Source organism: Hakea prostrata, unplaced genomic scaffold (genome assembly GCF_041222555.1).
Source record: "Hakea prostrata isolate BN-2017 unplaced genomic scaffold, UWA_Hpros_2 contig_66, whole genome shotgun sequence".
Classification (NCBI taxonomy): domain Eukaryota; kingdom Viridiplantae; phylum Streptophyta; class Magnoliopsida; order Proteales; family Proteaceae; genus Hakea; species Hakea prostrata.
Window position 1 is genome coordinate 52,908 of NW_028291185.1, and position 27,941 is coordinate 80,848.

At 35.8% G+C, this 27,941-nt stretch overlaps 1 pseudogene across 1 annotated transcript; it reads left to right on the plus strand.

Moving 5' to 3' along the window:
* Positions 1-312: 312 nt before the first annotated feature.
* LOC148999016 (uncharacterized) lies at positions 313-25,959 on the plus strand (annotated as a pseudogene). Its single transcript, XR_016171061.1, has 24 exons — positions 313-387; positions 483-592; positions 942-1,162; positions 7,156-7,373; positions 11,026-11,131; positions 11,261-11,362; positions 11,530-11,589; positions 11,748-11,826; positions 12,903-13,050; positions 16,639-16,762; positions 17,015-17,195; positions 17,718-17,746; positions 18,213-18,361; positions 19,515-19,617; positions 19,811-19,906; positions 20,018-20,073; positions 20,167-20,238; positions 22,126-22,189; positions 22,314-22,373; positions 22,462-22,624; positions 25,124-25,192; positions 25,339-25,433; positions 25,639-25,775; positions 25,866-25,959. The product of XR_016171061.1 is annotated as an uncharacterized LOC148999016 (transcript).
* The last annotated feature ends 1,982 nt before the right edge of the window (positions 25,960-27,941 follow it).

The window sequence follows — 27,941 nt, forward strand, 5'->3', positions numbered from 1 at the left end:
CCACTTTCTTGTCAAAAATGGACCTGGTATTGGTCCGATGTTGGTGGGTTTGTTGAGATGAGTTTTGATCGATCTAAACGTAACCTTAGTCTGTGGCTATTAATACATCTACGTCTCTTCCCGCTGACAAAAACAGAAAGCCATTACTCGCACCGTCCACAGTGACACAGTCACGCATATTTACCAATCACCTCAATTTACTTATAAATAAATAAAAACCACCTCTTTAATATTTTTCTAAAGACAGAATCGTAATGTAAAAACCCTAAATGGAAAATTATAAAACCCCGTATCGTTAGAGAACCGTTCTTACTCCTAACCATATAAATATCAAATTACAGCAGACAGCAGAAAACGAAAGGTTTCATTGGAAAGCTCGAGAAAAAGGTATTCCTGTCTTCTCTGATGTCCTGTTCTTTTGCTCTTTCTTTATATCATTCTTTCTTTCTTGATTGTTGAGAATCGACCAATCGGTAATGTAGGAATCTGAATTGGAGTGGCACCTTCGTTATCCTCGGCTGCTAATTGGATTTTGAAAGTTGTAGTGGTGTTAAAGATATTCAGATCTGTTGCAAACTGCTCTTGAGTTTAGGTATTCTCCATTCTCCAAAGTGTTTGCTGTTCTTTATTGGCAAATGTGATAGTCTTACCATCGATTTTTAGTTTTCCAGACTTGCAAACTGCTCTTGAGTTTAGGTATTCTCCATTCTCCCAAGTGTTTGCTGTTCTCTATTGATAAATGTGATAGTCTTACCATCGATTTTTAGTTTTTTAGGCCTGTGTAAGAGCAAGAACGTCTTCTATAATTTTGTCAATTTTAATTCGGAATGCGAAGTTCTCGATTGAGCGCATTTCTGTTTTTCTTTTCTGTTAAAGTTGCTTCTGTCTGAAATCTCTGAATCTCTGGTGTTGATTTCGAGATTATGGATTTAATGAAGCAGGAAAGAAGATATTCTGCTTTAGACTGAGGCTAACCAATTAAGTGAAGATGAGAGTGGCAGTGATCGGAGCAGGGATTAGTGGACTGATCTCTGCGTACGAACTTGCGAAAGCAGGAGTGAAGGTGGTGTTGTATGAGAAGGAGGATTACTTGGGAGGCCATGCCAGAACCGTCACCGTCGAAGGCGTCGATTTGGATCTCGGCTTCATGGTCTTCAACCGCGTAAGTTCTTCTTCTCCTTCTCTCTCGGTCTTGCGCTTTTAGATTTTGTTTCATTGAAGATTTCGAATGGCTCACATTGCATCGAAAGTCGCAAAAGGATAATGTTCGCGCCAAACACCACTGCAACTGTTTTCTGGAAAAACAAAAAGAACTGTAAAGTTCCGAGGTAGCTGAGTACCGCTGTCAAACGTCAAGTCGGAAATTTAACCTAATATAATTGGAATGGTAAAATTCGAAATCGCTGTCATAATTCAAAACTGAACCAAATATCATTGAAATGATATTATTCGAAATCTATTTATCAGAAGAATTTAATTTTGAGCAAAATAAAATTGAAATGGTAATATTCGAATCTGAAACAGCTTAATACTTCTCATTTTTTTCTTTAATTAATAACTTATATTAATAAGTAGGGACTATTACATATAGAGTTAAAGGGTGTCAATTGCGTATCGAAACCGTTTAACCGTACAGAACCGCGCCGTCTAAAACTTCAATGTACTGTACCGTTCAAAATTCGGTACGGTACATACCGAAACCGAATTTCTTCGGTATTGTTCCGGTTTTAGGTACTCATTCGTACGTTACCGAAACCATACCGAATTGGTACCATACCAAATTAAGGGATATAAGTTGTAATTTTACAATTAAAACACTTTACCTTTACCCTATCCCTAATTCTCTATTTCAATTTTTTGTTTCATCATTTACTCATCTTCTTAGATTTACTTGTTTTGTCTTTATTAATTAGATTTACTTGCTTTATCTATGATAATTTCAAATTATATCGATTGGTTGATCACAATTTCATTAGTATCTTAATGAACTAATAACAAAAGTGGCATAAGTTCATTCGTACCAAAATTATACTGCACTTGATACAATGTTTAAACCGTTTTTCCGTACCGATTTAATACTGAAATCGAAACCGTACCATATCGTTTAAATTCGATACGGTTCTGCTTTTCGGTATTCAAAGTTGGTACCGTACCGATTGACACCCTTAATTAGAGTTTGTTGGTATTGATGCTTTTTTTAATACTGAAAAATGAAATGCCACCGGATGGGTGCGAACCCAAGACCTCCCCATGGGAGTTTGAGCTTTTAACAGCTCAACTAACCCACCATTGGCATATATAGAGTTTGAATATGTGATTCTGAGGAGATGTGCTCCCATAAAGCTTCTAGACCACAAAATACCAGGGGGGGCACTGGTGTGGGTCCCGTTGATAATATTTTATGTTTTCTGTCGAAGGTGATGATTCAGACTTTTACATATATCACTTGAAGAGTTGAATTTATTATTATTTTTTTTTGGTAAAAAGAGTTGAATTTATGACCTCTTCACTAGGAGGTACAATTCATTATTGATAGAGCAATCCTTCTACCGTTGAATGTTTCCACTATATCAATATGTACCAATGTATATTACACAGGTATAAAAATTCATCCTTTTAAAGAAGATCTAAGGATAAATTTATTCGTACCCCAATCATTTCTGATGGCTAAATTTGGTTTGTTTACTAAAAAAACAAAGAAGTATAAGATTACACAATTTGCACGTATTGTAGATTCACAAAGGAGTTGGGGGCTAAAGGGTAAACAAATGTTTTCTCTTTACACCTCTCCACTACATATTGCGAAGGGGATGTCCATTTATGGTCCATCTTGTTAGTACTTAGAAGGGATCCTCCTTCTAGATATGTGGTAAAAAGATGTTATCGATACACAATCTTCTACATATTTGAATACCTTCTCAGGAGGTTTCCTCCTTATCAGAGACTTCTTTGGGTGGTTTGTAGGTCATGTGAAATGTTAGTGTTTTAATGCTAGAGTTTTTAAATGCAACTCTATATGTGATTGTAACCCTTTAGTCACGCTCTCATTAAGAGTATAGCCCTTCCCTTCACATGCATGGCAGACCTAAAGAACCTCTTTCTAGAGAATTCTTTGTTATTACAAACTTCTTTGGTGGTGTTTTAATGCAACTCTATGTGATTGTAACCCTTTAGTTTCTTTCTCATTAAGAGTTCGCCCCTTCCCTTCGCGTGCATGGCAGATCTAAGGAGCCCCTTCCTAATGATTATTTTCTTATTAGAGACTTCTTTGGTGGTTAGTTGTAGACTTGTAGGTCATAGGTGCATGTAGGTGTCTAGAGTGTTTTAGGGTTTGGCCTTTCCCTTCAATCGGACTCACTCACATGGCAGTTATCCCTATATGTCCTCCCAAACCTTAACTAATCAAATTTTAGAATATTTTCTTGTAGAGGTTGAGGATGGTGCTCCTCATATTTTCTATCATTCATTTAAAAGGGGACTCACTTCAAACAAGTGATAATATGAACAAGTGAACCCCCTCTTAAATATATACTGAAGGCCTCTTAAGTATGTACTGAAGGGGGTGTAAGGGAAGCTAAGTGTTCTACGCATCTATCCTTAGAGTAAAGGATGCCAACTTAGTTCATCATGGAAAAAAAAAAATCAAGTTCATGGCATTTTTGTAAATACAATTAATTTTAATGTTAGTTTGACTCTCATACGATGGTTGGTATCTAATCCATAGTCTACTACATTATGCTTGGTTAGCTTGATATGAAAATAATGCAGTACGCAAACCTGTTTTTACAAGTTTGGACCTAGCAAAGCTATGTAGTTCAATACATTTGAGATATAGCAAACAGATCCATCTTACATGAAATTCACTTGACTCGAATAATGAAAAAGGAACATAGCATTATTAGTTGAGGAAAAACTTAGATGTGTGTTTGTAAGATATATATTGTCATTTCTTTTCTTCTTATGTAAGGATACCAATTTTTAAAGAGTAAATTACATATATATTCTTAGGTTTATAAATTATTATATTTATATTCTCTTAAGGCCTGTTTTGTTACATGAGTTTGGAGATTTCAAATATCTAGAGATTTCAAATCTATGGAGTTATAATTTATAAAATTAGATGTTTGGTTGTGGAATGAAATCTGTGGATTCATCCTAAAAAACCATTTGATCGACGTGATTTTTGTGAATGTGCAAATGTATAGCCTTTTTGAAATCTCTGGATTTCACCCCTTACCCATAAATCTACAGATTCACGTTTTTAGTGTAAAGCGGTGAATCTCTAGATTTCATGAATCTAGAGATTTTTACAACCAAACGGGTATAATTCTCAGATTAATGAATCCAGAGATTTGAAATCTCTGGATTCATGTAACCAAACAGGCCCTTAAGTTTTATCTATACAAATATCTCCATAGGTCTAACATTCTTAGTTTTAAATAGAAAAACATATTTGTCCATTAATTTTAAATAGAAAAACATATTTTTTCTTGGGTAAAGCAAAAAAGACTTAGTAAGTAGTTAACATACATAATGCCACTTTTTAAATTCAATTTTTTTTTAATTAAATCTAATGCAGAGTAAAGGAGATTGACATGGGAATTTTTTTTCTTCCTAATGGTATGGGTATATTTGTCATAATAAAAGAAACGTATAGATTAGATATGATATATAATTTGAAATATTACAGATATAAATGTAATAGAAAAATTCAAAGAATATAAATTTTATAATCTACACGTCTAAGGGGTGTATATGTAATTTATTTTAATTTATATTATCTAATCTCTCTTCTTTATTTTCGGACTTATTTGGTTACATGAATCCAGAGATTTAAAATACTTGGATTCACAAATGAGAAATTTATACCCGTTTGGTTGTGTGAATCTCTGGATGCATGAAATTTAGAGATTCATACAGATTTATGGGTATAAGATGAAATCTTTACTACTAAAAAAAGTGTTCAACATTTGAATCATGATACCATAAATGTTTTTTTTTATGATGAGTATATAAATTTCATGTCAAAGATTCAGGCTAACCAAACAGTTAATTTTATGAACCATGACTCTATAGATTTGAAATATCTAGATTTTTGAAATCTTCATAGTCAAGTAACTAAACATGCCTTAAGCTATTATATAACTTATAATTATATTATCTAATCTCTCTTCTTCATTTAATCTATTATATAATTATACAAGCTTTCCAAGTCAACTTATCATCAGATAAGAAGACGTACAGTTCTATAGGAAACAGTGATTGTGGGACGACGTCTGTTACAATATTTTGAGTTCATATATGGCCTCGTTTTTTCAAAGTTAAAAATTCATTATTTAATGAAATTGGAGATACCATGGGTACTGCCATACGGTGATTCATCAAATAATCTTTGTCAGAATTCATTAAATAATTGATACCATCGTTGTCCTAATATCATTAGGTGATAAATGGGGAATTGTTATCTATTAAATTCTATTTTTCGTTGGACGAATTCTATTAAATTCTAATTTATTATTGGTACAGTTAGCATGCCCGGATTATCAGGATTTGACGAGAAAAAAGATTTTTTTTTATATGAAAAATCATTAATGTTTTCAATCAAAACCATAAACATTAGACGAGAGAAAAATATTATAGGAAAGTTAATATCAATTTACATTTTTTGGGTACAATCAATAAAAATTGTTTGGAGAAATAAACTACTTGAACTAGCAGATTGAGAGAAAAAAAAATTTGAGACATCTGGATATATGACATCCACTATCTATGAAACTTTAGAATTATAATTTAAAAGTAAGTTCTGATTTATTTGAATATAAACTAAATTTTAAAGAAACTATAAGAAAATAGAAAGAATCTTTGACCCTAATAAATATCTACATAACACTTAGTTCAATTGATAAGATGTTGCCAAAAAGACCAGTTATTTGACAAAAATATTGAAAAATATGAATATTTGTACTATTTAAATTATCTAATAATGTCTACCATAAATAATAATTAATTAAAAACCTTATCTATAAGGATAGAGCCTAGTGCTACAGAACTCTTCGAATCCCACTTCTCTGTTATCCTCTTTCTGTTCCACGATATAAGTTCATGCATAGAGGATTAATTATGGCTTGAATAAACCGACTTAAGTCTCTTGATTCTCATTCGAAAAAAGAAAGAAAAATTCGTAGTAATGATGAAATTTTTTATTATTTTTTAAAAAATTAGAACAATTTTCTATTTACCAAGGAACTTTTATTTTCCATATCCAAAGATGTAAATAAAAATGATTTCAGAATATAAAATGACCTTTATTTGAGCCTGAATCTTTTTGAACTGTTTACGTGCATTTGAAGGGTAACGCTCCTTCACCAAAAACAAAGAAAAGATTAACCCTTGAAGTCAAAATCAAACAAATTGTATACGATACAGATTAACCTATTGTGTTCAAACCCAGGCCTAAACCACCAACATGTGGAATGGGCCTTGTCATCTCAACGCATCCGATGCTTGTAAGAGTTGGTCCCCTGGATTTTGTCATAGATTGCCGAGTTCCCCTGGGATGGGCCTTTATAGAGGAGCCCTTGATTTGTTTGACATGATTGGTTAGGTGACTTGTGTTTATCTTTTATTTTTCGCATAGTTAAACTTTAAATCACTTTTATTTTATGAACTTTGATATTGCAAGACTATTCGATTTACATGTACTTTAAGATGGGGGTGGTGGTGGTGTCAAGAGAATTTCACCGTCCGAACTACTGTATTAATTTTTTGTTCCATCAATTGCGTTTTACATGTTCTGCCAACCTACTATTCTGACAACTTTTTTCACAAACTTGTTTTCTTAATAATAAAATTACAGGCATTTTAACAAACACCTATCAACTATTCTTCAAGATCATTTTAGTTATATTATCTTGGTTATTGAGAATCCGATTATACACCACTAGTCAACCAATTGAGAATAAAATTGTCTATTATCATAGAGCCCAACAAATTTTTTTTCACCTATAGAGAAAAATGTTATTGATATAACGAAATTTAAGTAAATGTTAAAAAGAATGGCCCCAAAGTGGAAACGATGAAACAAAAGTAATTGGAAAGTAGAGATTTGTTATTTGGAATTACTAAAATAGGGAATTGCTTGGGTTTGATGAATAGGTAACATATCCAAATATGATGGAGTTCTTCGAGAGTCTTGGAGTAGAGATGGAAGTTTCGGATATGTCATTCGCAGTGAGCTTAGACAAGGGTCAAGGTTGCGAATGGGGAAGCCGAAATGGGTTATCTAGCTTGTTTGCGCAGAAATCTAATGCATTCAGTCCTTTCTTCTGGAAAATGCTTCGGGAAATATTTAAGTTCAAGACTGATGTTCTCCAGTAAGTTCTTCTAACTTGACCTAATTCTAATTTAATTCTAATCGGTCCAACTTGAGCTAACTTTTTATCTACTTTTGGTTTAAAGCTTCAAATAGCTATTGGTCTTTCTTTCTTCTTTTTTTCTTTTTCTCTTTTTTTTATTTATTTTTTATTTTTTTAATTTTTTTTTTTGATACAACAATAGCTATGGGTCTTGTTATGTCGAAAATACTTTTTCCTTTTCTTACTAATCGCGTTGAAAATAATTCACATGCAAGAAATTAGTTCTTCTCCATCCAGACAAGCCATCCCCATCTTTCCACCCTCATTGTTGAGTTGACACAGCCTTATCTTTGCACCATGTGCAAGCCATTTGTGAGATGGGGGATGGGAGGACGGGCACTGCCTGGGTGGAGAGAATCTGGACTACACATACAAATTGTAAATTCCAAAAAAGTGAATGCCTATGAGAACATAACATCAAGAAAAAGAGAAAAGAAAAACATCATATTAGATGAACAATACGTTATACATGATACCCCCTCATGCATCGAGAAGTTAAGTAATTAAACTAAGATCGGGAAGGGTCGGCCCTGGCTGGCCTTAGGGCCTAAATCAAAATCCATGCAACCTATATCAGGGCCAATTTATTTGTAACCAAAACCAAGCCCTTCAATTGAAAATTAGGTTCAGGACAAGTTAGGGCGGGTTCTATTGACAACCACCCCACGACCCCAAGGTGGCTCTCCCTGCTGTCGATCCGTTTTAGCAAAGCCACGTCGAGTCCCGGCACCCTGTAACCTTTTGTTCTCTCTTCCCGCCTTTTCCTGGGTAGCTCTCGCCTCTCAACGGTGTGGTTCTTGCTTCTTGATCCAACGTCATATTCCCACAGTATTGATGATTTATTACTGGATACAAAAGAATGGTCGATCACGGTTCTGTGGGCTTTGTGCAATCTGAAGTAGTCTCAATCTCTGGAGTGTGTGAAGCTTGAGAATATGAACATCGACTTGAATGTCTAAGGTTGAAGGGAGGTATCATCGGACAAGCTAAATTGAGCTGATTTTTCCGTTTATTAAAGAGTGCTCAAATTCAATTTTTATGGATATGTTACGGAGATGTTTCGTTTATTGCAGTTGAGTTATTTGCGTCTAACATGTTTAATTGGAACTGGGAAACCTAGTTTGCTTCCGCCCTTTTCTCAACAAGGTGACTTGCCCAGATGAGTTTTTCTGTGCCTAACCCATCAGAGGCTTTTCATGCTATGGCTGTCTGTAAATATGTTAACGAAGATGTTCTTTTTATTGCAGTTGAGTTATTTGCGTACAGCTTTTGTCAAACTAAGATTTATGGGGACATTTATGTGAAATACGGCAGAATAGAAGTTGCAATTTTTAGGATTAGAGCGATCAATCACACACAATCAAATAGAAAATAAAGAAAGAAAAGGAGACACGGATTTTACCTGGTTCACCTGCGTCCAGCATTAGGTTTTTCACTATATTCAATGTTCTGTTACAAGAGAATCTATATAAATGCCAACAACTGGTTTAGTGGTTGAAACCAACACCTCTTAGTGAAGAGGTCCCAATCCCCCGGCTTAATAAAGCCCCTTTGTACCAAAAAGAAAAAAGAGAATATATATAAATGCTTAGAAACCCTAAGCCACGGCTATTGGCCCAAGTCCAAACTGTAAAGAAACTCCGAGTCCCACATAAAAATGGACCCTCTACAGGCTATGGGGGCATTGCCCCCATACCCCCGCTTGGGCGGCCTCCCTGGACCCCCCGCTTGCTCACTAGGGAACGGGACCCCGTGTCCATCTGTAACACAATGTGAAGCATGAGCCATACTCAACAGCAATCAAGGTTTATGTTTGATAAGGGATTGCCTTAAAGGTGGTTTTCTTGGACTACCATTTTTGCACAGTAATGGAAACCGGGACATTTCGACTACCATGGACATGAAAAAAAAATAAGAGCACAGACATTTGGACTAGGCCTAGAAGCTCTTCTCTCCTGGAATACAATGAGGAGCTGGTGGTTTGGGGATGTGGAACATATGGAGACATATAGCAGCCTATTTTTTTGTATGCCTGGGAGGAATACAGTGTTATGGACCATAATAATTGGTGATCATTCAAAGGACTGTGAATGGCAAGTGCAAGTTTGCTATTAAATGACATGGTTGAGAGAGAAACTGTATCATAAATGGCCATTATTCTTGCCAAATTCAGAAACGACAACCAACTGAGGCTGTTAAACTTTTCCATTATATGCTGGCTGCTGTATGATATCACCATTTTGGTTTTGATCTCTGCTGATGCTGCTCTACTGGGAACTGTTTATTTCTGTGTGTGGATGGAAGACTAAGTGAAGGTGGGTTTGTGTCTGATGGTATCCATATTTGCAATGCTGCTATGAACATGTAAGTGCTATGTAGAAGCGTTGAAGAAAGCTATTGCTATAGTCTATTGACTCTATTCTGAATAGGATGCACAGGAAGGATGTGGCATCCTACAATTATGTGATAACAAGATTTTGCAAGTCTATGATGATTGGATCATAGTCTCAAGCAAACTGTATCACCTTCACTGGTATCTCGACTGCTTGTTCCAGTAAAGGATTGGTGGATGAGGTCTTAGCTAATCCATTTGATGCTCATGCTAGGTTACATTGAACCTACAGTGGAGCACTGTGAGTGCTCCATTGACTTCCTTTGTCATGCTGACCTCCTTGAAGATACTACCTGATTATTAGCATTGCCCATCAGGCCTCAGCCTAGCGTGCACTTGGCATGTTGCATGAAGGAAATCTAGGGTTGGCAGAAGTTGTTGCATTTTGACTGCTTGAGATTGAGCCTGCGAACACAGGAATTCAAAGCTCTTATTGGAGTCATGTATGTAGAGAGGAACAAAAACTTAGTCTTATCCCAACTCTATGGGATTTGATAGAGTTGTGAAGGGAAAAGTGAGTACTAAAAGCATCATGAAACAGTTCAGCCAAGATATGTAAGTCTTTTTGACTTCAGCTGATGGTTTAGAGCTCAAGGTCGATGCGGCAATTATCACATTGCTAGAAATCAAATCAGTGGAATTTCTTATTCCAGCTAGTATGGGGATCACCTTTGGAATAAGATAGTTTCTGTTATGCAAACAAACTATATGATTTAGAATCTGATATTTCGTTGATAACAATGGCCAAGATTTTGGTAATTTCTCCACATTTTCTGTCGGGAAATCTTAGGTGGCTATTAGGGATTTCTTATGTTGAGCTAAAATGTTTTCATTTCTTTCCTTAACAAAATCAAAGAAATCCTGTAGTTGGTGCTCACTTCTAGAGGTAAATTTGAAAAAAATTGAGGAGACTGCAAGATGAGAATAACAGGTTTCAAGCCACATTCACATAGTAAATTGACAATGCTCCATTGAGGATTTAGTTACATGACAATTAAAGTGTAACATGATTTTTCATCAACATCTGAAGTTTATCAGAAATTCTGGCAGTAATTATCCAACTAATTGGCTTTGATTGGCCTGTCACTCATGTCCCTTTTCTGATTTATGACTTAATCCTGTAAGATGAATCCCAATTTTTCAGCAGAGTGAAGATGAACTGCACGTCTTTCCTATGTTACAACCTCTTTGACTTAGAGAGAATAAACTGATGTGTAGGTACCTCGAAGAGCTTGAGAACAACCCTGATCTTGATCGCAATGAAACCTTGGGACATTTCATCAAATCACGTGGCTATTCTGATCTATTTCAGAAGGCTTATCTGGTGAGATCTCTGATGGCTTTTGATCTCTTACCCCTTAATAGCTCTTTTTTTTGGTAATTTGTACTTCCAAGTGCGTATTTCCTTTTTTCGACCAATATACAATTATGTCACTGGTGTCTAATTTTGCAGGTGCCAATATGTGCTTCAGTCTGGTCCTGCCCTTCAGAAGGAGTGATGACCTTTTCAGCTTTCTCTGTTCTTTCATTCTGCCGGAATCATCATCTTCTTCAGGTAAATTCCTTAAGTTTACCAGTTTTCTTGAGTCTTGTCATTTTTCCTTAATGCTCAAAACTTATTTTCAACTGTCACCAGAGGTTTCCTATATAAATGTTTTTTTTCCGTCCAAACTATATAAATGTTTGAAACATGTAGTAAATTTACTCTGGTTTATGCTGCAGCTTTTTGGCCGTCCACAATGGTTAACTGTCAGATTGCGTTCACATACTTATGTCAACAAGGTTCTTCTTTTATATCCATTTGCATTTAAAAAAAAAATCCCTAAATTATTTATCTTACTACATGTTTTAGTTTTTTCTGCCACTATGCCTATATCTTTTAGTCAGCTAAATCATTCATCATAAACTTGTAATTAACATGGGGAAAACAAAATTCACAGGTTCAAGAAGAGCTGGGGAGTAAAGGTTGTCAAATTAGAACAGGATGTGCAGTGCAGTCTATTTCCACTTATGATGGGGGTAAGAAGGTTCTTCCATGGCTGAATACTCAATGTACTATCCAGAAATCATGAGATCTCATTTTATCGCTCTAGGCCTCATTGATTTTAGAGGGGAAGGTAAGGGAATTACGGGGAAGATGTGACCCACGTTGATGGTGTTTTTGGGGTTGCAAATGTTGAGGTAAAATTACCTTTCCCATTAGAGTATCCAATTAGTGGGACTTTGGATAGGATAATGGTGAGATTTTTGGGTTGGGATTTTGATGTGTTACCATCAGCATTTTCCCACCCCACCTAACTCTCCTCAGAACAAATGGAGCCTTATAAAGTTTGTCTTATTGGAAATTATCTTAGACCTGTGCATGAAAAGCTGGTTCTTGCTTTATACATTATAAGGGTCTTTCACAAATTTCAAGATAGACAGGGAGAATCCTCACCTTTGTTGATGTTAACCTTTCCTTTGATTTAGTAGTTATTGAGTCAGTTATTGCACACGTGCATCTTGAAGCATGGATATATTGGTATGGAAAGGATGCTGTTCCATATTCAATCTTGCAGACTCTTTAACTTGCTGAGACTCCATTTGATCCAAGTTTTTACACCAGAAAAGTTATGATATGTGATGTTGAGAGAACATGTCATGTTTTATGTGTTAATTTATGCTTACATCTGAATGCAGAGCTGCTTGAGGCTTCATTTTGAACTTTTCTTTTCTGGGGGTGGGGGAAGCAGAAGTAGGATGGTTTTTTAAGCAGAGTAGCATGAGGAGACCAATGGCAGACTTCTTTTCCTTTTTCTTTAGAATTTGTGTCGCAGTAAAAGAAAAATGAAATGTAGCTTTTGCATGAATGATTTTAAACCTGTGATGATAGGTTTATCTTATCTGGTACTGAAGCCAATACAATTCTGCACCTGAAGATTTTTAAGAAATGAGCTTCTGCTGGTGAAATTAATTTTTAAAAATTCTCAATATTTTTTTATTGGTGTTACCACTACAATGTTAGAAGGAATAATATTCTCAGTTATGTTTGAATTTTATTTTATGACATATCACTGTTAATCACAATCATAAAACGTTTGCTGCTAAATTTGCAGGTTGCACTGTATTAGATGTAGACGGCTTACAAGAGACATATGATGGGTGTGTAATAGCCACACACGCACCAGATGCTTTAAGTGTATTGGGTGAACAAGCATCATACGAGGAAATTAGAGTGCTTGGTGCTTTTCAATATGTTTATAGGTGCTGCCTTCATAGCCTATGCATTTTGTAGCTTTGTAATAATCTTTGGAAGTTGTCAAGATCTTCCGCCTCCTTGGAGTTATAAATGAAATAGATATTATAGGACACACTAAGTCATATCAGTTTTATGGGTCAGGTAGAAGACAACTTGTCCTTGTGACATTAGCTATGTATTTCAGTTTGCACATGGAAGTAGGTTTTATGGTATACTTTCTTTCTGGATAGACCAGTAACAAGTGATAACCAGTGCACATGGGAATTTTTAAATTCAGGTCTAGCAACAGTAAATACTTTGAACGGTTCTCAGTTTTGCAGAAAACTTCACAATCAGTAAAATAAAATGTAGGAAATCAAGTTAGGGGAGGAAAATAATAGGGTAGTCTCTCTTCAGAGTCGAGTCTCTTACCTACCTCTCTCACAAAAGGCATCTCACCGTACTCTCTCGCAGTGCAAGGTACAACTGGTATGTTCTCACCCCCCCTCCTTTTTTTCTTCTCTCTTCAATCAAGTTTGTGTACATGACTGTAACACCCTACAAACTTGTATAGAAAAGGAAAAAACATGCTCAGACACTCGTAAAGTGGCAGCAGAAGCAGAGGCATAATGAGAAGAAAGGAATAAGAAGAATAACAGAGGAGGCAAAAGAAGATGATTTTTATTTTCTGGTAAAATGAGCATCATTCATTAAGAACTGAAAGGAAATACAGAGTTAACTACATGTTAGCAAGAGATCTGAATGCATACATCCAACATCCCAGGGTGGAATTTGACCAATCTGTCATGCATGTGATAGAGAGGGTCTTTCAGGCCAAGGTATGGGCAAGCCCAGGGTCCCTAGAAAGAGGGCTGTATCCACAGCACATAAAGGGTTTGACCAAATTTGAACCCCACAGATTACAAGTACAAAGTGAAATAACCATGTCTAACAAAAGCAAGGATCTGCCGACCAAAATGTTGCCAAACAAAACCCACACCGGTTTCCAGAACTTTCTCTGCATATCAGAGCGATTGGCCACTGCTACATGGTTCAATATCTTCCCCAAATAGACGACATCCTTCTTGGATGCCGAAGAAGAAGATGATTTGCAGAAAACCTTGGAGGCTTTCGTAAGCTTGTTACCCACCCAAGGAGAACACAATTTATTTATATAGATCTAATATTGATCAGAGTTACAATAGGAAACAAAAATAAAATATAAAAACACAATATTACTAGGAGACTACCAGCGTTAAGTCGAGTTTGTTCTTTTGGACAATTCTACCATTTAAATTGAAAAACCTTACTCCTTAACCATCAAGGTAACATAAACTGATGGGGATACTAAAATAATGAAATAAACTGACTAAAAAACAAAACAACAACAACAACAAGCCTCGTCCCAACTAAATGGGGTCGACTACATGGATTCTTGCCCTCCAATCAGTTCTATTCGAGGCCATGCTAGATACAAGGCCTAAGCTATACATATCCTTTCTCACCACTTCTCCTAAGGTTATCTTAGGTCTACCCCTAGCTCTTCTAGTTCCTTCAATATGGATTATATCACTTCTCCGTATAGGGGCATTTATGGGTCTCCGTTGAACGTGGCCGTGCCACCTCAAACGACTTTCTCAAAGCTTATCACTTATGGGAGCAACTCCCAGAACAACTCTAATATGATCATTTCTTATCTTATCCATCCTAGTTTTGCCCCTCATCCATCTTAGCATCCTCATTTCTGCTACATTGAGTTTATCTATATGATTCTTTTTAATAGCCCAACACTCTGCACTGTACATCATAGTTGGTCGAACAACGGTCCTATAAAAATTTCCCTTAAGCTTTAATGGAATACGCTGATCACATAAGATCCCGGACGCATCTCTCCACTTCATCCACCCTATTTTAATTCTTTGGGAACCCTCATCCTCTAAATCACCTCTTTTACTTATGATTGATCCTAGGTACCTAAAACAATCACTCTGAGAAATCTCTTTATCTTCAAGTATCACCAACTCATCAACTGCTTGATCATGACTAAAGGTACAAACTACATATTTTGTCTTTGATCTACTAAGTTTAAAACCTTTTGATTCCAAAGCTACTCTCCATGATTCTAATTTGGTTTTAATCCCCACTTGGATCTCATCAATCAACACAATATCATCCACAAAAAGCATACACCAGGGGACCTCATCTTGAATGTCTTCGGTTAATTCATTCATTACTAGTGCAAATAGATATGGGCTTAAAGTTGACCCTACTCAAAAACAGAATCCTAAGTAATTAATGAAGAAGATCCAGTTTTCCACTTGCTACTTGTATGTTAGGCCCATTGCAAAGTAAACCCACAAGATCGAAGGACCAACACCTACATAACACAGTCCTAATAAAATAAACCCTCTAGGTGAACTATCTGCACCAGGGGATCAAGTGACATTATTATGTTTGATAAACTAAAGATTTATAGTAGTAATGAGTACTATTCTAGTGAAATAGGAGAGGAAAAGAAAAGGTTAAATTGATGTGTAAGGTAGGCAACATTTTCATTCTTCTTGTTTCTTTGTAGCCTTAACCGCTACACTGTCCAACTTTCATTATCTTTACTCAGTCTTGCGTAATCCATAGGAAAAGTAGCCCTAGGTTGTTTGACATAGCTTGGACAGCTGGAATCTCCAGCTTTCATTGTCTTTAACAGTTTGTTTGACTAATCTATTGGGAAAGTAACCTTAACTTTTAGGTGGTGTGATGTATGTCTTCTGTCATGAAAGATTTCCCTTTCTGCTCTGGTGTCTGCTTTTGCATCTACACATATTCATTGGAGAGGTTAAGAATCAAGTCGGCGATCTCATGGGAAAAAACATATCTTACATAGCGGAAACATCTATGTCGTGGGTTTTTGTTGTACCTAGAGTTCGAATTGTTCAACCGTGAAATAGATAAGTTGACTCAGCTGATATGGATCTGCGAGTTGTCCTCTTTGTAGCAATAATACACGACTTCCAATTGAAATTGCAAGTTAATAATCCAATGTCATTGCAAAAGTGCATACTTGGTGCACGAGCTTCCTCCACTGCAGGGTCTGGGGAGGGGCAATAATGCCCACAGCCTTACCATCCCACTTCTCACAGAGCTGGTTCCTAAACCCAGATGCCACTGCAGTTGCCAAAAAATGCAAACAACTTAGTAAGCAATGCATGCAGGTATGAAGTAGGGACATTAAAGGCTTCAGATATGATCTTGTATCCGAACTCCATAACATAGAAGCATGTTAGGAAAAGAAATTTATCTGGCAGCTTTTATGCAAAAATTATGAATATTTCTGCTTGGGGATCTGACATGACATCTGGATAAGTGAGAAATCGCTAAAAGAGAGAGGTGGAGGGGGTGGCATGTCCAGCAACTCATTACCACAAGCTTTATCTTTTCATTTCTTCTTGAAGTTAGTCATTGCAATTGTTTAGTCCCTAAGCAGCTTTTAGGATGATTGCCAACTGTGCCTTCTTAACAATTTTATTTGAGTGTGCTCCCTTGTTTTGGTGTTTCAATTTATAAATGCATTCTTTCTAGTAAGTTTAAACTGGTTGAAGGATGTCCTATATTGGCAGTGATATTTTCCTTCACCGTGACAAAACCTTAATGCCTCAAAGCCCAGCAGCATGGAGTGCATGGAATTTTCTTGGAACTATACACAACAAAGTATGTTTGACATATTGGCTTAATGTGCTCCAGGTATGGATCATACTTTTCCAATGGGTGCTTGTAACTGGTAAATTCATTCGTAAAGCATATAGGATTTGGTATTTGGGTTTTTATATCAATAACATAGTCATTATATGATGTTCTTACTAGCTGGTAGACACTGGCATAGTAAATGATAATGATTGCAATTAAGTTTCAGATTTTAATTACCTCAAAATAGCTTGAAACTCTTCCCTGTAGTTGTATTTTTCTAATTATTTCATCAAATCCATGAACTTGCAGAACATTGGCGAAGCTGATTTGCCGTTTCTTGTGACTCTCAATCCACCCCATGCACCAGAACACACCATGCTTAAATGGACAACAAGCCATCCTGTCCCATCCGTTGCTGCATCAAAAGCTTTGCTCGAGCTTGATAGAATCCAAGGGAAGAGAGGCATATGGTTCTGTGGCGCATATCAGGGTGGGCATTGGTTTATCTCGATGTCTGTATATACTACAGTGATTAGGGTTAAAATGGAAGTTGAGTTAGCATAAGTTTATAGAAATGGTATTGGTAGAAGGAACTAAAAATTCTTAACATTGCCTCTTTTAAGGCTGCTAGCTGTAAAATTGGAGCTTTGCCAGAAGTAAATGTAGCCTAAGATGGAAGTATTTTGGGAAATATTGAATTAACATAGCAAAATTATCTAAAGCTGCAGGAAAATATGTCCAGCACTTTGGAGCTAGTCTTTATGGCTTTAAATACTAGCATGATTGATAATCTGTGTTCAAAAGTGGAATGTCAAAGCAACTGAAGTATGACAACGCCACTGAACCAAGTTATTATATTGCTGTCTTTTGCTTGACACCTCTTCTTTTTGAGTGTCAAAATAAGAAAACTAAAGCCTTAGCATAAAAGAGTGTAGCATTATTTTTGCTATGCATATTTTCTTGTCTTAGAAACTTAGAGATATTTATTTTACTATGGTTCCTTCTTATGCAGGCTATGGATTCCACGAGGACGGGCTGAAGGTAAGGATTGGAATCTTTCTGTATTGTCTCACGGTGATGGTTTAATTCTTAAATATAAACTAAGTTTACTTCCATCTTGTAGCCAAGGAGAATGTTCTCTGCGGGGGAATTGTGCAATGGGGGGGTGGATAACTGTCCTGGCCCCATGAAAAGAGGTAATGGTCGCCCTATTGGTGCTGCACTTGCATTTCAGTTGGCCCCTCCCATGCGCACAGGAGCCACTTCCCCCTACAAAGAATTCTTGCCCTTCAGTTAATGAACTGTCTTAAAACTTTAATTTAATAAATTGTTCATCATGATTTGTGGAAGGAAAAAAAAGGTGGAAACTTTTTTTCTTTGGTTTAACTCATTTTTGGGTATGGCTAGTATGTACCATTTTCTTGGTTTCTTTAATCTCTGTGTCTTTCATTTGATTAGAACTTGTCAGTTCATTCATGCACTACTCATGAGTGTAAATCTCTTGCAGGCTGGCTTGGTTGTTGCACATAATATTATTGGAAAGAAATTTGCTCTTCTAAAAAACCCAAAACATATGGTACCTTCTCTGGCAGAAACAGGAGCTCGCCTTTTTGTAACTAGGTTCCTTATGCGTTTTATATCAACGGGATGTTTGACGTGAGTTCACACCTTAAAAATTGAATATACCAACTCATTTCATAGATTCTTGCTTGTAATAGTCAGATAGCCCCACCTACCACCCCAACCCTGAAAATGTTTGATGTGTATCTTTTGCTGGAATTCCTCAAGAAATTGTTCAAGTCTATTACAATTGAACTCCTTGGACTATTGAGACTAGGAGAAAACTATGTACTGTTTTGAATTGCTCTCATATGGTGAAATAAATAATAAAACGCCAATCATCATGTGTGTCATCTCATGGTAGGTGCTGCTTTTTTTGTGGTAATAGTATGATGTAATGAAAATGCAATTCAAAATTATTATGTTTGCAAAAATGGGTTGGTCAAAGTTAAATAGCAAAAAAAAAGTTGTTGGTGAAAAAAAGAAGAGCTAATAACTTGGATAAAAGATGGGAACAACTTGAATATGTGCTTCTGTTCAATGCAAGATTCTCACTAGAATACTTGAAACCATGTGCCCCATCTCAAATTCTGACTGTAGAATTCTCCAAATAATCAGGTACATTGGCTGGTGCAAGTTATTATAAGAAATGTTTGTATAAAGCAACTAAAGCTGGCAATCCATTCATAACTTGCTCATCATTCTTTTGTTTACATATATCAATGTCCTTTTGGCCTTTCTTAATTCGTGTGGAACATAAGCTTACAGACCAATCCAGTATCCTGGCGTCTTTATTGTTTATTTAGTGCATCAGCCATCCCATAAAATCTTCTAGTCTGTTATTGAGACAATGTCTATGATCCTTTGCTTGCTCACTTTCTCATTTCTACTCTTTCTAAAACCATGTGGACATTTTAATTTATTTTTTCTATTGTTAGCCTAATATTATGTTCTTGGATCATTTGCATGAAATATGATTAATGTACTTTTGGATAAATATACTAATCTACAGAGTATTGAAACAGCCTCCCAACAAAAAATGTTGGGGGTAAGACTGTGTAGGAAAACTGCCCCTCAGAATCTGCTTGTGCAGAACCCTTTGGCACTGGGTTTGCCCTTTTTATACTAATCTACAGAATGTGTATGTGTGTGTGTGTGTGTCTAGCCTGCATACTTTAGCATTCTCTTTGGTAAGTCCCACATTGGCTTTTTTTTAGTTATAAAAAAGGGTGTATTTTGGAATGTGCAGTTTGTTAGAAGATGGAGGAACTGTTCTTTCTTTTGAAGGAACTAGCAAAATCTGTCCTCATAAAGCTGTCATAAAAGTTCACAACCCCAAGTTTTACTGGAAGGTATGTACCCCTGACATTCTCTTTGACTGTAGAGTAGATATTTATTGTTAAGAAGGAAAGCAAAAGGATAAAAGCAAATTACTGGTTGAAGTGTAATTTTTGCATTATAGAATGGCGAAGAAATTTTCATGTATACATATATACACACATAAAATGTTTGCACTATGAAACATCATTGGAATCTTCTTTGCAGGTTGCTACACAGGCTGATTTAGGTCTTGCAGATGCATATATAAATGGTGATTTCTCTTTTATTGATAAGGAAGAAGGTCTTCTAAATTTATTCATGGTATGGAGAAGTTATTGTTCCAATGTAAATTTACCGTCTGAGATCCAATTTATTCAACAGTTATAGTAGATTTTTATTCCAAAATTTCCTTTTCTAAATTTGTCTCTGCAGATTTTCATTGCTAACAGGGATTTGAATAAATCTATCATGAAGAACAATAATAAAAGGTATTCTTCTAGTCACTAGATATGCTTCAGAGTTACAGTATTTATCTACAGGAAAACTCAGTTATTTTTAGGCTTAAAAATTTCTGGTCACAGGGGTTGGTGGACACCATTACTCTTCACCGCTGCAATTGCGTCTGCCAAGTATTTCTTGCGGCATGCTTCAAGGCAAAACACTCTCACACAAGCTCGCAGGAACATCTCCCGTCATTATGATTTGGTCTGCTCCTTTAGTGTCAATTTTATGAATATCTCTTTATTGTTTTTCCCAGTTAGGAAATTATTGTGACTCTGTTGTCTTTTTAATGCACTGCCACTAAATCCTTTGGTGGGTATAACTTACAATTTAAATTAAGATGCTTTGATTGAAGTTTTGTCTAATTTTGTATGAAGTGGCAACTTATTTTCCCTTTTAAGTCAAGTAGCCAACCATTGATCTATTATTAGATTTGTGGTTGATCCAGGAAAATTGGTGGTAAGCCGGTGTGGAGAAAGGGGGAGAAAGGGGAAAAGTTGCACGTCATAGACCAATAGGGGAAGTAAACCGGACCTAAGCAGACGTTGTCAAAGAGAACACTTCGACTTCTATTCAAATCACTTTGTCCATTGCTTGGTCACGAGCATGTTAATAAAGAAAAATAACACATATCCTAGTTGAACTATGGAACTGAAAACAAAGTGCAAGTCAAGCTCCAACTTTAGCTTATTCCTTCATAGGCACCCCAAAGTAAATATAGTTCTAAATAAGTAGAACTAATTCCAACCCTTGTTGGATGATAAATGATTGGACCAGTTCTTTCTGGGTTTGGGCTTCCAAAGTCTAGCATGGTGGTCCAACCAATCAAGTGATACTGCATAAAAAATACATTGAAATGTCTTTTTGACTTTCATTTGTGTTGTGACTTTGTCATCTCCGGCAAGAACTGAATTGCTGATAAAAGTTTGCGACAGACGTGTATTGTGCCTCAAATTAATTGCAATTCTACAATGTCTATCAGCTTGTAGGAATGTGCTTATTACCTGTGACCAAACATCCCAAGCAATGATCATCTCCATTTATTATCACAAGTAAGAGATTGTGTGAATGCTATAAATTGGTGAGCATACTTTTATCATAGTATGTAATCACATATGGAACATTGAAGGCTATTTCAGTCTCTGATCCAATGAAATTTCCCAGCTCTTGGAGAGCTGATTGAAAGCAAACAATCACCAGTGCCATCATGTGGCAACCAAGATATGTTATGCTATTTGTTCTTATTTTGATTCTTCTAATATACTGTTGGAAAAAAAAAGGAATATTATACACATTTGAACAGAAAGGTCTTCATACTGTGCATATCACATTAGAACAGGAATACTGAAAATTATGAAAAGGACTTCCACTTGGTTTCTTTGGACTACTGGAGACGAACATGCTTTATGGCAATTTATGCATTCATAAACTAATTAGGGTGAGGAACTTTATTTCCAATTTTAAGGTTTTTTTGATGGATAACATCATCTATGTTCAGAAGTTCATTGCTTTTATAAAGGACTCTGATATCTGATTTAGGGCCTAACCAGTTTTTGGTCTCATGAAATAACTATGCTTAACATGTCACAAAACTGGTGATCATGTTAATCATGAATGGTTACTATTTAATTATTATTATTTTTTTAACTATCAATCATTAAACTAAATTGTAATGTGGTTCAGGCCCATTTTTCCTGTAGGTCCTGTATTTGCATATCATTAAAAGGCTTTGTTCACTCTGTGATAACATTGATTGCATTTTGGCTTGATGTGTTAAATGCACCTTGGAATGTATTTTGGAAGATCAACTTGAGCTGTTAGTTTCCAAAATTCTTATATCATGCTATATTTGATATCCATCAACTTTTTGTTCAAGTTTCTTGCTATTGTTGGTTCTCTCTTATTTATCACTTCAGAATATGGCATTGTTTCCTATAATAAGTGGTTTTTGTTTTTTCTTAAGAAATTATTGTCGATTTGATTGCATTGGATATGATCCTAAGACTTGTCCTTTTCTTCCCCCATTTTTGGTCTTCTAGAGTGAATGACCTCTTCGCTCTGTTCTTGGATGAAACGATGACCTACTAGCCTGCAATATTTAAGGTTCCCTCCTCTCCTTGAAACATATTATCTTTAGATAATACATGAAAGCTAATTGGTTCCTTTTTTAATTCAATCTGAAAGATCCTCCTAATTCTGATACTTTCAGTGCAAAATCACCCAATAGGAGGAAAATGAAGACTTAAAGACTGCACAAATGAGGAAAATTTCTCTTCTGATTGAAAAAGTAAGTTCTTGACAACAATCTTGTTGAAATATCTTTGGAGAACATCAGACATGGTCTCTGTTTGTCTTGACCTTTGTAAACGATCCAGGCCAGAATTGACAAAACACATGAAATTCTTGAAATTGGGTGTGGCTGGGGAAGCTTAGCCATTGAAGTAGCTCAAACGAACTGGATGAAGTACACTGGAATTCACTCTGTCCAAAGAGCAATTGGAATATGCTGAAAGAAAAGTAAAGGAAGCAGGGCTTCAGGTCTTAAACTCTCTTCAACAAGTAGTGATAAGGCTTGTGTTCTTTTCATGCATATAGTAGTGCAAATGATAGGCACAACACCAGCTTTATTCCAAATCATGATGGCACCCCTCACAAGAGTTAGATTATTGTAACTTCATGCCTGTAAAATGACATATCTGCCCCCTCCCTTCTTCTTATTTTTATCCAACTAACGGTACCCCTACTTCAAGGTATGAAACTGCACTATCTGTGTAGCAGAAGCCCCCCATTATATATATATTGCCAAAATTTTCAATGCTATTCTTTTCTGTAGCTCTTTGTTTTCATTTGGTATTGCCAATATATCGCTCAGAATTTCTCAAATGTTTGAAGAAGTTTGACTACCGTGTAGTTCTCCATGAATAAAATTATTGGTGTTGAGTTTCTTAAACTTATATGGAAATGATGCTAATCAATATATTTTGGTGTCCTTAATTATACTAATAAAAAACAATTAGTGAACATGATCCTCACTAATAGTTTTGTAAAAGTAGGGTTATAGTTGTGGGCCCCGTTGACCATTAGTCTTCCCGAGCGTTGGTCATAGTAGAAGATCTCGCCTCGAGCAAGATCTCACCACCTTGAAAAACCGAGATCTCGACCATCTCGACGAGATCTCTTCCAAGATATACCATTCTTGGCCCCATATACACACCCTTTGTTAACCTTGTGGCCTTAGGTCCCAATTGGGTTGAAACTTGATATTTAGCCTATTTAAGGCATTTTGAACACATTGGTGGCCTTGAATTTGTCGGGAAACAACCTTAAGTATGATTTCTAAGTCTACTCATAGTGTGAAATCAAGTATTGTAGGATTAGGGAATGCAAGGTTATACAACATGTAATATTGAACCTTTAAGGTATATAAATGAAAAACAAGTGTATCAAATGCATCAAATAACCTAAATGTTATCAAAATTCCATCCATATGAGTATCACAACCTCAATTTTCAACAATAGAATAAAAAATTATAACTATTAGAAGTTCATAAAAGTCATTAAATCGAAATTCATAAGATCAAACAGAGAATGATTGATCTTCCTTCAATGTTGTAGATGTGTTAAGAGAAGTTGAAGTGAAACTACGAAATCCTGTAAAAATGAAAAATGAGTATTCCACGAGATCCGGTAAGGCTAGATATAGCTGGCATCCCAACTTCCCTCGACCTCCATTTCCTCTCCCACTTGAAAGGGATATCTCGCAGATCTCCCACCATGGTGTTGGTAGTAGTGTGGAATATCTCCATTGTGCGTAATAATTTATATGGACGCCTGGCACTTTGATGGTTTCCTTTTTTCTTGTGAACCTTCTGGAGTGTAGCTTTGATTTGTCCACTTATTATATGTGAAGGTAAACATTCAGCTATAGAATACTTTTTTTTTTTTGGGTAAGATTCAGCTATAAAATACACTCAGCTCTATTGCTTAACTGTCTTTTCACCTCTTTCTTCCTTTGATTCCTTATTTTTTTGGATCAATAAGTAGTTGTATCAAAAGTAATTAACACGCTTACAAATAATAAAATAAAAGCAAAGATTAAAAAGCACCGATTAATGCAACATGGGCATGGCCCAAAGAAGATGGGGCTTCCAGCAGCCCAAAGAAGATGCATGAGCAGGGCCTCAAAGATCCTTAACAATATGAGGCTTTTACTTCTCTAATATCTGATTGACTTATCATTCTTGCTTTTAGTCAATCCCTAGTTGCATTGGTTTCTCTGTCATATGCCAAGTATGATTTTGTACATGCTAGTTATGTGTCACAAAGCTCTCAGTTTTATTACCTTATATCCGTATCCTTTTCTTCTTTCAAATCAGGGCATGAGAAAGTAAAAATACAGCCAAAATGAATACCATATGAAGTGAGGGTATGACTTGGTGCAATGGTAGGGTTGCTTACTGTGACAAAGTAGTAATGAGTCCTGTAACTTGGAGTGAATGGATGTGAGAAAGGAAAGAGAGAAGCCATGATTTTGGTGTGGAAACTTGACCCAGAATTGGTGTAGACCTGAGGAAATACTTCCACTATTTATAGATGAATTTACAAGTAGAAGTTAACTAAGAATATAACATAGAAATGAGATAGATTTTGGAACTCCAAATCCTGTTCATTCTAGGATTCTCAGCTTCAATTAGTGCCTGGCACTAATTCTCATGGCTTTATTTTGCCTAAAATGCTGTTTTAACAGGTTTGACTCTAGAAACAATCTCCCCTGTAAAACCAGAGTAAAGGCTGCATGCAGCATGATCCTTGGCAAACACTACAGCAGCAGGAGCCTTGTGCACTGGGTTTGTGCCCTTTTTCAGTACCTCAAATTCTCTATGGAAACCCCCTATGTGGATTCTTCACATGATTGCTTTGCCAACCCATTGCAATTTATATATGCATCTCCCTATGGACTTGATTCTGTTATAAGAAATATCTCCTAATTGTCAAGATTCATGTAAAACTTGTATTGACTTTACTTCCAGGACCCAGACAAAATTCCTTCTATGTGACTACAGACAATGTGCCTGGCTCCTGCAAGTATAACAGAATTATATCATGGTGAGTTCTGGTCAATTCCAGTATCCATTAATTTCCTTTTATAAAAATCTACATTATGCTTTTTTTGGGGTGGTGGGGTGAGCAACCCAATATCAATTAGTGTTCAACTTGTGCTTAAAGCTTAATTTCTGATTTAATTCTGACAGTGAGATGATAGAAGGGGTTGGGTCATGAATTCATGGAGGACTTCTTTGGCTGTTGTGAGTCGTGTAAGCATGAAGATGGTCTTCTTGTTCTACAGGTTAACCAGACAGTTTGTCAATTACACCATGCATCTTAGTGATGTATCCACTTGACTAGCTTGCAGTTTTAGCTCAACACATATAACTCTTTTTCAGTAGAAATTTCCCATTCAATTTCTTTCATATTTTCTTAATTTATTTGGTATGGAACCAAAGTGTTGGCTCATTAAAGCCGTCATTGACCATGGTTGATCTTGTATGCAGTTTATATCAATACCTGATGAACGGTATAACGAGTACAGGCAAAGCTCTGATTTTATAAAAGAATACATATTCCCTGGAGGATGCCTTCCATCTTTAAGTAGAGTAACATCAGCAATGGCATCAGCATCAAGACTTGGGTAAAAATTATTTACTATCTAATTATCAGACTAGCCTAACTTCTCATCTTTTCTTTCGACAATTTTACTAAAATGTTTGTTTTAATGCAGTGTGGAGCACCTGGAGAATATTGGAATACATTACTATCAAACACTTCAAATGGTGGAGGAAGAATTTCTGGAAAAGCAGAGGTACAAACAATAACCATGTAACATGCTTATATTTACTTCAACAACTGACCTCAATTTCTTCTCTGTAAACTTCTCATGAAAATTTTTTTATCACCTATGGTCAAATTGTGTTTTTTATGTCATCTCAGGTCACTAATGTAACGGGGTAGCTCCGAAATATTATTTACCTGGTGCTTATGGAGCATTCTCAACTCTTAGAAATATGGATAGAATGACATCTGAAATTTTTGTTCAGATGGGAAACCTTCCTCTCAATTAAGAATTGTATTTATTTACAATTTACTTGACAAGACATTTCCAACAAGACCATGTCTAGTGCACAAGGCTTCCCCATTTAGCATGGTCAGGAAAGATCAAATGTATGTGGCCTATGCCTGTTTTTAGGGAAGCTGTTTCCTGAGCACTAGACTAACTCACCAAGCACAACCTTCAAATGAAAATCTATACACTGAACAATTAGTTGCATCCTACAAACCCATGAAATGTTGAGCCAAAATTGTTTTATTGCAAATACGACAATAACAACATGCTGCTGAAAATGGGGAGAATAATTCTGTTCAGTTTTTGTAACTGCCTTAATCTTCTTATCTTGAGAATAATTCACATGGATTTGTTCAGGAAAAATATATATCCTTTCCAATTTTTATGGAGGCCCTTGTCTTCTCATCTTGGGAGAGATTAATTTATGAGGAATGTGAATGCATCTGAATCTATGAATGTGTTAAAGAATTCTGATATCTCAACATTTGGAACCAGTGGCGATTATCAGACCTGAGAGGCCATGGCCCCCCCCCTGATTTTTTTGAAATTGTAAAGATTCTTGTTTTTTTCCTTATTTCTCTATCTTTGAATGTGAAATACCACTATTTGGCCCTCTCCAAAAATTAAAAATAAAAATTTAAATAAAGATGATGGGTGCAAATGTCATTCATAATCTCTATCTAATGGTTATTATTAAATTCCTAGTTTTAAGGAATAAAAGGTTAAATTCTAATTAAAAACTAAACGATCCATGAATTTCTCCTTTATATTCTCTCTTATTTTCATTTCTATTTATTCTCTCATGAATCTCCTCTTTTATTCCTGTTTTTTCTTTTTTTTTCTCACACGTCTCACAAAATATTGAAGTTGTTAGCAAACTTTGGAATTTTCCTAAATCTTCTCCACATGGTATTCACTCTCTCTTTCTAAAATTATTCACTCTCACACTCACGAATTTTCTATTAATTTACCTAATTTTTAATGTAGACTTACATTAAAATATAATAATATATTCTGAGATGGGAATACTATGGGTCCCACATTGGCCCACATACATTGGCCCCCTCCATGTTCAATCCTGGCTCCACCCCTGCTTGGAACAATGTGTTTGTGTATGTGTGTGTGTTGTGTTTTGAACAGTAAAAAACTGTGTTTTTTGAGAGAGGTCCTTCTATTGTTGTTTTAATAACCCTGTTGATCATGTCTGCATATTTCTTAAAAGTAAGAATAAGAGAGAATGTTAACTCTTGTAATTAAAAATTCAAATATAATTTCGGCTATTTCATGTAATTCTAAAACGAAAAGCTGTGGTGTTTTCTTGGTATTTAAATTGTTTGGTTCTGATGTGGTTTTGATGTTCCCCAAAATTCATTCATTGGGATTCAAAGAAGTTCATCCGGAATGGGAATACTAACTAAAGACACGAACTGGGCAAAAGATTTCACAATTTGAACAGAAACTGCTTTTTTGGTCCTTCAGTTGAATTAACCCCTAGTTGATATTTCTGAAAGACTAGAGAGAATGTTTACTAAATTTAACTTTAGTTTTACTATTTAAAATTAACTTACATTAATCTGAGTAGTAAGTGGTCAAACTCCTGAAATATTTAATGGAAAGGGCATATCAAAATGCTGTGTGGCAACAGAACCTCTAATCACAAACTAGAAGCTGAACAAGAAGAGGAAGACAGAGAAAACCTAATGGGAAAGAAATAACCCAGTGATAGAATCAGTA